This window comes from Scyliorhinus canicula, chromosome 15 (assembly GCF_902713615.1).
Source record: "Scyliorhinus canicula chromosome 15, sScyCan1.1, whole genome shotgun sequence".
NCBI classification, from domain to species: Eukaryota; Metazoa; Chordata; class Chondrichthyes; order Carcharhiniformes; family Scyliorhinidae; genus Scyliorhinus; species Scyliorhinus canicula.
The window spans coordinates 133891627-133901974 of NC_052160.1; positions in this window are offsets into that span (position 1 = coordinate 133891627).

Genomic DNA, 10348 nt, shown 5'->3' on the forward strand with positions numbered 1-10348 from the left:
GACATTCACACACTCCTCTCTCTCTTCTACTCTCACTTTCACTCTCTCATACACACATTCACACACTCCTCCTCTCTCTCTCACTCTCACTCTCTCATACTCACATTCTAACACTCCTCCTCTCCCTCACTCTCTCATAAGCATTCTCTGACATTCACACACTCCTCTCTCTCTCTCACTCACTCTCTCATACACAGTCACACACTCCTCTCTCTCACACTCTCACTCTCTCATACACACAGTCACACACTCCTCCTCTCTCTCTCTCTCACTCTCACATAGACAAACTCTCATACTTACACCCTCACTTTCTCCCTCTCTTGCACACTTACCCCCCCCCCCCCCCCCCCCCCCCCCCCCCCCCCCCCCCCCCCCCCACCGACTCCCGACTTTGGTGATTTAACCTGAGGGTCACCACACCTTGGGCGAGGGGGAAGGTTGAGAAGGCGAGGCCTTCATGGATAACCTCAGTCAGTACGGGGATTGAACCCACGCTGCTGCCGTCACTCCACATCACGGACCAGCCGTCCAGCCAACTGAGCGAACCGACCCCCTGCCACACCCTCATACACTCCCCTTCTCCCACACTTCCTCTCTCCCACATTCAGTCTCTCTCACAGACTGTTTCTCTCCCTGTCTCTCACACTCTGGGCGGGATTCTCCGACCCCCCCGCCAGGCCGGAGAATCGCCGGGGGGGGGGGGGGGGGGGGGCGTGAATCCCGCCCCGACACCTGCTGCCGGATTCTCCAGCGCTGGTTTTTCGGCGGGGGCGGGAATCGCGGCGCGCTGGTCGGGGGCCGTTTTCAGCGGCTCCCCGGGTGATTCTCCAGCTCGCGATGGGCCGAGTGGCTGCCCATTTTCGGCGGGTCCCGCCGGCGCAAAATACACCTGGCGGGACCTGGCTCTGCAGGCGGCCTGCAGAGTCCTCGGGGGGTGAGTGGGGGTATCTGGCCCCGGAGGGTCCCACGGTGGCCTGGCCCCCGATTGGGGCCCACCGATCCATGGATGGGCCTGTGCCGTGGGGGCACTCTTTCCCTCCGTGCTGGACGGTGTAAACGGTCTGCCATGGCCGGCGCGGAGAAGTACCCCCTTGCGCATGAGCTGGGATGACGCCAGCACACGCTGGCGCTCCTGCGCATGCGCCAACTTGCGCCAGCCGGCAGAGGCCCTTCGGCGCCGGTTGGCGTGGTGCCAAGCCCTTCGGCGCTAGCTAGCGCAGCGCCAACCACGTCGGTGCCAGCCTAGCCCCCGCAGGTGCGGAGGATTCCGCACCTTCCGGACGGCCCGACGCCGGAATGGTTCACGCCACTCCTCGGCACCGGTACAGCCCACCCCGCCGGGTAGGGGAGAATCCCACCCTCGATCTCTCACTTTTTCTCACACTCTCTCATGCTCCCTCCCTCCTCTCACAGAGACACACATGGGTTGCCAACACTTCCGGATTGCCCTGGAGCCCCCAGGAATAAACGGTGAATCCAATGGACTGTCGGTGAGCCAAACCAAGAAGAAAGAAATCGTAGTTAAACAAAAGTTGCTTCATTTCCTTATTTCTGTTGTTTGTACAAACATGGGCAATGGGAGAAGTGAGGTATATTGCCAAGTTATCCTCTCTGCTGCCCCATTGTTCTGTTGGGAAAGTGTAGATAAAGTTAATTCAACAAGTGCTGCCTGCTGTTGTGCTTCTCTTAGTCTTGGTGCAACACACAGCAGAAAGGTGGTTACGAGGAAAATGCGGAATTATTTGTACATTTCATTTGTGAAACTAGAGGCAGAAGCACATTGTGGCAAACGTTTTGAAACTTAATGTTGATTGAGTACGTTTGAGCTATTTGAAAGATTGGTATGTGCGCATTATGTTCAAGGCACAGTGAGTCAGCATGGCACACAGTGATTCAATGATGTACACTGCGTGTCAGTATGGTACACAGTGGTTCAATGATATACACAGTGAGTCAATGATGTACACTGCGTGTCAGTATGGTACACAGTGATTCAATGATATACAGTGATTCAATGATATACACAGTGAGTCAATGATGTACACTGCGTGTCAGTATGGTACACAGTGATTCAATGATATACAGTGATTCAATGATATACACAGTGATTCAATGATGTACACTGCGTGTCAGCATGGTACACAGTGATTCAATGATATACACAGTGAGTCAGCATGGTACACAGTGAGTCAATGACGTACACTGCGTGTCAGCATGGTACACAGTGATTCAATGATATACACAGTGAGTCAGCATGGTACACAGTGAGTCAATGACGTACACTGTGTGTCAGTATGGTACACAGTGATTCAATGATATACACAGTGAGTCAATGATATACACTGTGATTCAATGATATACACAGTGATTCAATGATGTACACTGCGTGTCAGTATGGTACACAGTGATTCAATGATATACACAGTGATTCAATGATGTACACTGCGTGTCAGCATGGTACACAGTGATTCAATGATATACACAGTGAGTCAGCATGGTACACAGTGATTCAATGATATACACAGTGATTCAATGATATACACTGTGATTCAATGATATACACAGTGAGTCAATGATGTACACTGCGTGTCAGTATGGTACATAGTGATTCAATGATATATACAGTGATTCAATGAAATACACAGTGAGTCAATGATGTACACTGCGTGTCAGTATGGTACACAGTGATTCAATTATATACACTGCGTGTCAGTATGGTACACAGTGATTCAATGATATACACAGTGAGTAAGCATGGTACACAATGATTCAATGATATACACAGTGAGTCAGTATGGTACACAGTGATTCAATGATGTACACTGCATGTCAGTATGGTACACAGTGATTCAACAATGTACACAGTGAGTCAGCATCGACCACGATGAGTCAGCTTGGTATACAGTCTGTCAGCATGGTACACAGTGAGTCCGTATGGTACATGGGGAATAAGCATGGTACACAGTGTGACAGCATCGTCTGCAGTGAGTCAGCAAGGTGCATTGCGAGTTAGTGCGGGACACAGTGAGTCAGCATGGTACACAGTTAGTCAGCATGGTACACAGGTGTTTCAGCATGATACACAGGGTTTCAGCATGGTACACAGTGAGTCAACATGGTACATAGTGAGTCAGCATGGTACATAGTGAGTCAGCATGGTACATAGTGAGTCAGCATGGTACACAGGGGTTCAGCATGGTACACAGTGAGTCAGCATGGTACATAGTGAGTCAGCATGGTACACAGTGTTTCAGCATGGTACACGGTGAGTCAGCATTGTACACAGTGAGTCAGCATGGTACACAGTGAGTCAGCATGGTACACAGTGTTTCAGCATGGTACACAGTGAATCAGCAAGGTACACAGTGAGTCAGCATGGTACACAGTGAGTCAGTTCGGTACACAGTGAGTCAGCATGGTACACAGTGAGTCAGCGTGGTACACAGTGAGTCAGCATGGTACACAGTGAGTCAGCATGGTACACAGTGAGTCAGCATGGCACACAATGAGTCAGCATGGCACACAGTGAGTCAGCAAGGCACACAGTGAGTCAGCATGGTACACAGCGAGTCAGCATGGTACACAGCGAGTCAGCATGGTACACAGTGTGAGAACATGGTACACAGTGAGTCAGCATGGTACACAGTGAGTCAGCATGGTGCACAGTTAGTCAGCATGGTACACAGTGTTACAGCATGGTACACAGTGAGTCAGCATGGTACACAGTGAGTCAGCACGGTACACAGTGAGTCAGCATGGTACACAGTGAGTCAGCACGGTACACAGTGAGTCAGCATGGTACACAGTGAGTCAGCATGGTACACGGTGAGTCAGAACGGTACACGGTGAATCAGCATGGCACACAGTGAGTCAGCGTGGTACACAGTGAGTCAGCATGTTACACAGTGAGTCAGCGTGGTACACAGTGAGTCAGCATGGTACACAGCGAGTCAGCATGGTACACAGTGAGTCAGCATGGTACACAGTGAGTCAGCATGTTACACAGTGAGTCAGCGTGGTACACAGTGAGTCAGCATGGTACACAGTGAGTCAGCATGGTACACAGTGAGTCAGCATGGTACACAGTGAGTCAGCGTGGTGCACAGTGAGTCAGCAAGGTACACAGTGAGTCAGCGTGGTACACAGTGAGTCAGCATGGTACACAGTGAGTCAGCGTGGTGCACAGTGAGTCAGCATGGTGCACAGTGAGTCAGCATGGTACACAGTGAGTCAGCGTGGTGCACAGTGAGTCAGCATGGTACACAGTGAGTCAGCACGGTACACAGTGAGTCAGCATGTTACACAGTGAGTCAGCGTGGTGCACAGTGAGTCAGCATGGTACACAGTGAGTCAGCACGGTACACAGTGAGTCAGCATGTTACACAGTGAGTCAGCGTGGTACACAGTGAGTCAGCATGGTACACAGTGAGTCAGCATGGTATACAGTGAGTCAGCATGGTGCACAGTGAGTCAGCATGGTACACAGTGAGTCAGCATGGTACACAGTGAGACAGCATGGTACACAGTGAGTCAGCGTGGTACACAGTGAGTCAGCACGGTACACAGTGAGTCAGCGTGGTACACAGTGAGTCAGCAAGGTACACAGTGAGTCAGCACGGTACACAGTGAGTCAGCATGGTACACAGTGAGTCAGCATGGTACACAGTGTGTCAGGATGGTGCACAGTGAGTCAGCATGGTACACAGTGAGTCAGCGTGGTACACAATGAGACAGCGTGGTACACAGTGAGTCAGCATGGTACACAGTGAGTCAGCACGGTACACAGTGAGTCAGCATGGTACACAGTGAGTCAGCAAGGTACACAGTGAGTCAGCACGGTACACAGTGAGTCAGCATGGTACACAGTGAGTCAGCATGGTGCACAGTGAGTCAGCACGGTACACTGTGAGTCAGCATGGTACACAGTGAGTCAGCATGGTACACGGTGAGTCAGCACGGTACACTGTGAGTCAGCATGGTACACAGTGTGAGAACATGGTACACAGTGAGTCAGCAAGGTACACAGTGAGTCAGCACGGTACACAGTGAGTCAGCAAGGTACACAGTGAGTCAGCATGGTACACAGTGAGTCAGCATGGTACACGGTGAGTCAGCATGGTACACAGTGAGTCAGCATGGTACACGGTGAGTCAGCATGGTACACGGTGAGTCAGCATGCTACACAGTGAGCCAGCATGGTGCACAGTGAGTCAGCATGGTACACAATGAGACAGCATGGTACACAGCGAGTCAGCATGGTACACAGTGAGTCAGCATGGTACACAGCGAGTCAGCATGGTACACAGTGAGTCAGCATGGTACACAGTGTGTCAGGATGGTGCACAGTGAGTCAGCACGGTACACAGTGAGTCAGCATGGTACACAGTGAGTCAGCATGGTACACAGTGAGTCAGCATGGTACACAGTGTGTCAGGATGGTGCACAGTGAGTCAGCACGGTACACAGTGAGTCAGCATGGTACACAGTGAGTCAGCGTGGTACACAATGAGACAGCAAGGTACACAGTGAGTCAGCACGGTACACAGTGAGTCAGCACGGTACACAGTGAGTCAGCATGGTACACAGTGAGTCAGCATGGTGCACAGTGAGTCAGCATGGTACATAGTGAGTCAGCATGGTACACGGTGAGTCAGCACGGTACACTGTGAGTCAGCATGGTACACAGTGAGTCAGCATGGTACACGGTGAGTCAGCATGGTACACAGTGAGTCAGCATGGTACACAGTGAGTCAGCATGGTACACGGTGAGTCAGCATGGTACACGGTGAGTCAGCATGCTACACAGTGAGCCAGCATGGTACACAGTGAGTCAGCGTGGTACACAGTGAGTCAGCGTGGTACACAGTGAGTCAGCATGGTACACAGTGAGTCAGCATGGTACACAGTGAGTCAGCATGGTACACAGTGAGTCAGCATGGTACACGGTGTGTCAGCATGGTACACAGTGAGTCAGCGTGGTACACAATGAGACAGCATGGTACACAGCGAGTCAGCATGGTACACAGTGAGTCAGCATGGTACACAGCGAGTCAGCATGGTACACAGTGAGTCAGCATGGTACACAGTGTGTCAGGATGGTGCACAGTGAGTCAGCACGGTACACAGTGAGTCAGCATGGTACACAGTGAGTCAGCATGGTACACAGCGAGTCAGCATGGTACACAGTGAGTCAGCATGGTACACAGCGAGTCAGCATGGTACACAGTGAGTCAGCATGGTACACAATGAGACAGCAAGGTACACAGTGAGTCAGCACGGTACACAATGAATCAGCATGGCACACAGTGAGTCAGCAAGGTACACAGTGAGTCAGCACGGTACACAGTGAGTCAGCACGGTACACAGTGAGTCAGCATGGTACACAGTGAGTCAGCATGGTACACAGTGAGTCAGCATGGTACACAATGAGTCAGCATGGTACACAGCGAGTCAGCATGGTACACAGTGAGTCAGCATGGTACACAATGAGACAGCAAGGTACACAGTGAGTCAGCACGGTACACAATGAATCAGCATGGCACACAGTGAGTCAGCAAGGTACACAGTGAGTCAGCATGGTGCACAGTGAGTCAGCATGGTGCACAGTGAGTCAGCATGGTACACAGTGAGTCGGCATGGTACACAGTGAGTCAGCGTGGTACACAGTGAGTCTGCATGTTACACAGCGAGTCAGCGTGGTACACAGTGAGTCAGCATGGTACACAGTGAGTCAGCACGGTACACAGTGAGTCAGCATGTTACACAATGAGTCAGCATGGTACACAGTGAGTCAGCGTGGTACACAATGAGTCAGCATGGTACACAGTGAGTCAGCATGGTACACAGTGAGTCAGCATGGTACACGGTGAGTCAGCATTGTACACAGTGAGTCAGCATGTTACACAATGAGTCAGATGGTACACAGTGAGTCAGCATGGTACACAATGAGTCAGCATGGTACACAGTGAGTCAGCATGGTACATGGTGAGTCAGCATGGTACACGGTGAGTCAGCATTGTACACAGTGAGTCAGCGTGGTACACAGTGAGTCAGCGTGGTACACAGTGATTCAGCATGGTACACAGGGAGTCAGCATGTTACACAGTGAGTCAGCATAGTACACAGTGAGTCAGCACGGTACACAGTGAGTCAGCATGTTACACAGTGAGTCAGCATGGTACACAGTGAGTCAGCATGGTACACAGTGAATCAGCGTGGTACACAGTGAGTCAGCATGGTACACAGTGAGTCAGCATGGTACACAGTGAATCAGCGTGGTACACGGTGTGTCAGCATGGTACACAGTGAGTCAGCATGGCACACAGTGAGTCAGCACGGTACACAGTGTGTCAGCATGGTACACAGTGAGTCAGCATGGCACACAGTGAGTCAGCATGGTACACAGTGTTTCAGCATGGTACACAGTGAGTCAGCATGGTACACAGTGAGTCAGCATGGTACACAGTGAGTCAGCATGGTACACAGTGAGTCTGCATGTTACACAGCGAGTCAGCGTGGTACACAATCAGTCAACATGGTACACAGTGAGTCAGCATGGTACACAGTGAGTCAGTTTGGTACACAGTGATTCAGCATGGTACAGAGTGAGTCAGCATGGTACACAGTGAGTCAGCATGGTACACAGTGAGTCGGCATGGTACACAGTGAGTCAGCGTGGTACACAGTGAGTCAGCATGGTACACAGTGAGTCAGCGTGGTACACAGTGAGTCAGCATGGTACACAGTGTTTCAGCATGGTACACAGTGAGTCAGCATGGTACACAGTGAGTCAGCATGGTACACAGTGAGTCAGCATGGTACACAGTGAGTCTGCATGTTACACAGCGAGTCAGCGTGGTACACAATCAGTCAACATGGTACACAGTGAGTCAGCATGGTACACAGTGAGTCAGTTTGGTACACAGTGATTCAGCATGGTACACAGTGAGTCAGCATGGTGCACGGTGAGTCAGCATGGTACAGAGTGAGTCAGCATGGTACACAGTGAGTCAGCATGGTACACAGTGAGTCAGCGTGGTACACAGTGAGTCAGCATGGTACACAGTGAGTCAGCGTGGTACACAGTGAGTCAGCATGGTACACAGGGAGTCTGCATGTTACACAGCGAGTCAGCATGGTACACAGGGAGTCTGCATGGTACACAGTGAGTCAGCATGGTACACAGTGAGTCAGCATGGTACACAGTGAGTCAGCGTGGTCCACAGTGTGTCAGCGTGGTACACAGCGAGTCAGCATGGTACACAGTGAGTCAGCATGGTACACAGGGAGTCTGCATGTTACACAATGAGTCAGCATGGTACACAGTGAGTCAGCGTGGTCCACAGTGTGTCAGCGTGGTACACAGCGAGTCAGCACGGTACACGGTGAGTCAGCATGGTACACAGTGAGTCAGCGTGGTACACAGTGAGTCAGCATGGTACACAGTGAGTCAGTTCGGTACACAGTGTGTCAGCATGGTACACAGTGAGTCAGCATGGTACACAGTGAGTCAGCGTGGTCCACAGTGTGTCAGCGTGGTACACAGCGAGTCAGCATGGTACACAGTGAGTCAGCATGGTACACAGGGAGTCTGCATGTTACACAATGAGTCAGCATGGTACACAGTGAGTCAGCGTGGTCCACAGTGTGTCAGCGTGGTACACAGCGAGTCAGCATGGTACACAGTGAGTCAGTTCGGTACACAGTGTGTCAGCATGGTACACAGTGTGTCAGCATGGTACACAGTGTGCCAGCATGGTACACAGCGAGTCAGCATGGTACACAGTGAGTCAGTTCGGTACACAGTGTGTCAGCATGGTACACAGTGTGTCAGCATGGTACACAGTGAGTCAGTTTGGTACACAGCGAGTCAGCATGGTACACAGTGAGTCAGCATGGTACACAGGGAGTCTGCATGTTACACAATGAGTCAGCATGGTACACAGTGAGTCAGCGTGGTCCACAGTGTGTCAGCGTGGTACACAGCGAGTCAGCATGGTACACAGTGAGTCAGTTCGGTACACAGTGTGTCAGCATGGTACACAGTGTGTCAGCATGGTACACAGTGTGCCAGCATGGTACACAGCGAGTCAGCATGGTACACAGTGAGTCAGTTCGGTACACAGTGTGTCAGCATGGTACACAGTGTGTCAGCATGGTACACAGTGAGTCAGTTTGGTACACAGTGAGTCAGGATGGTACACAATCAGTCAACATGGTACACAGTGTGTCCACATATGCAATTGAAAAAATGGTAGGGTGACTAACCATCCTGGATTTGAAGCAGCTGTCCCACGTTCATGGTTGCCATAGTCGGGACATTGTAGGCTCCGTGTTTTAGACATCACTCTTCCTCCTGATGGCCCACTCTGACAGGTACACCAGCAACACCCACCACCGTTTGTGTGGAACCCATACTAATGTGTCCCCAGGTTCTTCCCCTGAAAGTTGACCAGTCTGCTGAAGATATGTTTAGGGACAATGGAGCCTTTCAACCCGAACAAAGAAGGCTGGTGTAATTATGAATGGAGGTTGCACATTAGGCTGGAAATGAATGAAACAGGAAATGTGGATAAAGTAAATGTTTTCCTCACCGTGATGCAGCCAGATGCTTTTGAGATGGTGTCTCACAAACATTGGCCCTGAGAACCGGTCCATTCAGAAATTACTGAGATTCTGGACTCATATCATGACACAATTAAGAAGGAGAATTCACAGAGAACTGCATTCAATGAATAAAAAGTTGTTGCTAAGTGAGACTGTTGCAGGTTACATTTTCAACGTAAAAAAAAAAGCTGTCAGCTGTTTGAATTTGCAGTGTAGAGACAGTTTCAGGCAATGGTTCGAGCTCATTTCACGTGGACAGAATTGCAGCCCCCTGAGGCAGCTCCACAGCAGCTGTCAGTCTTCCTGGTGCTCGGCGGAAGTGGCCACCCCTCGGCCTCAATTCGTCGGTGCCTGGCCTCTTTCCGCGCCCACCCTCGGCAACGCCGAACCTTTCTCAGCTGCGTTTTTCACGCTGGCTGCCGCTTAATTGGTCGGCCCACGTGAAATCGCGGTTGATGTCGAATCGCAGTTGGAAGCATATATCGCATCCACTTCCAGACCCGCTGATCTCACATGCCTATGAGCGTAAGGTTCAGTCCTGTGAGTATGGGTGGAATGCGATGATACATCCTATTACTTGCCATTCATAGTGGAAGGAGGGAACAAATTTTCCCTGACGTAAAGGAAATGCCTTTAGAAGCCATGGTTAAACTGGAGTGAGTTATTTACACTCGGGATAAGTGAGGTTCCCCCTGACATTGAGGGAGTGTCAAACGAACACAAACAGTCTTTGACCAAGGAG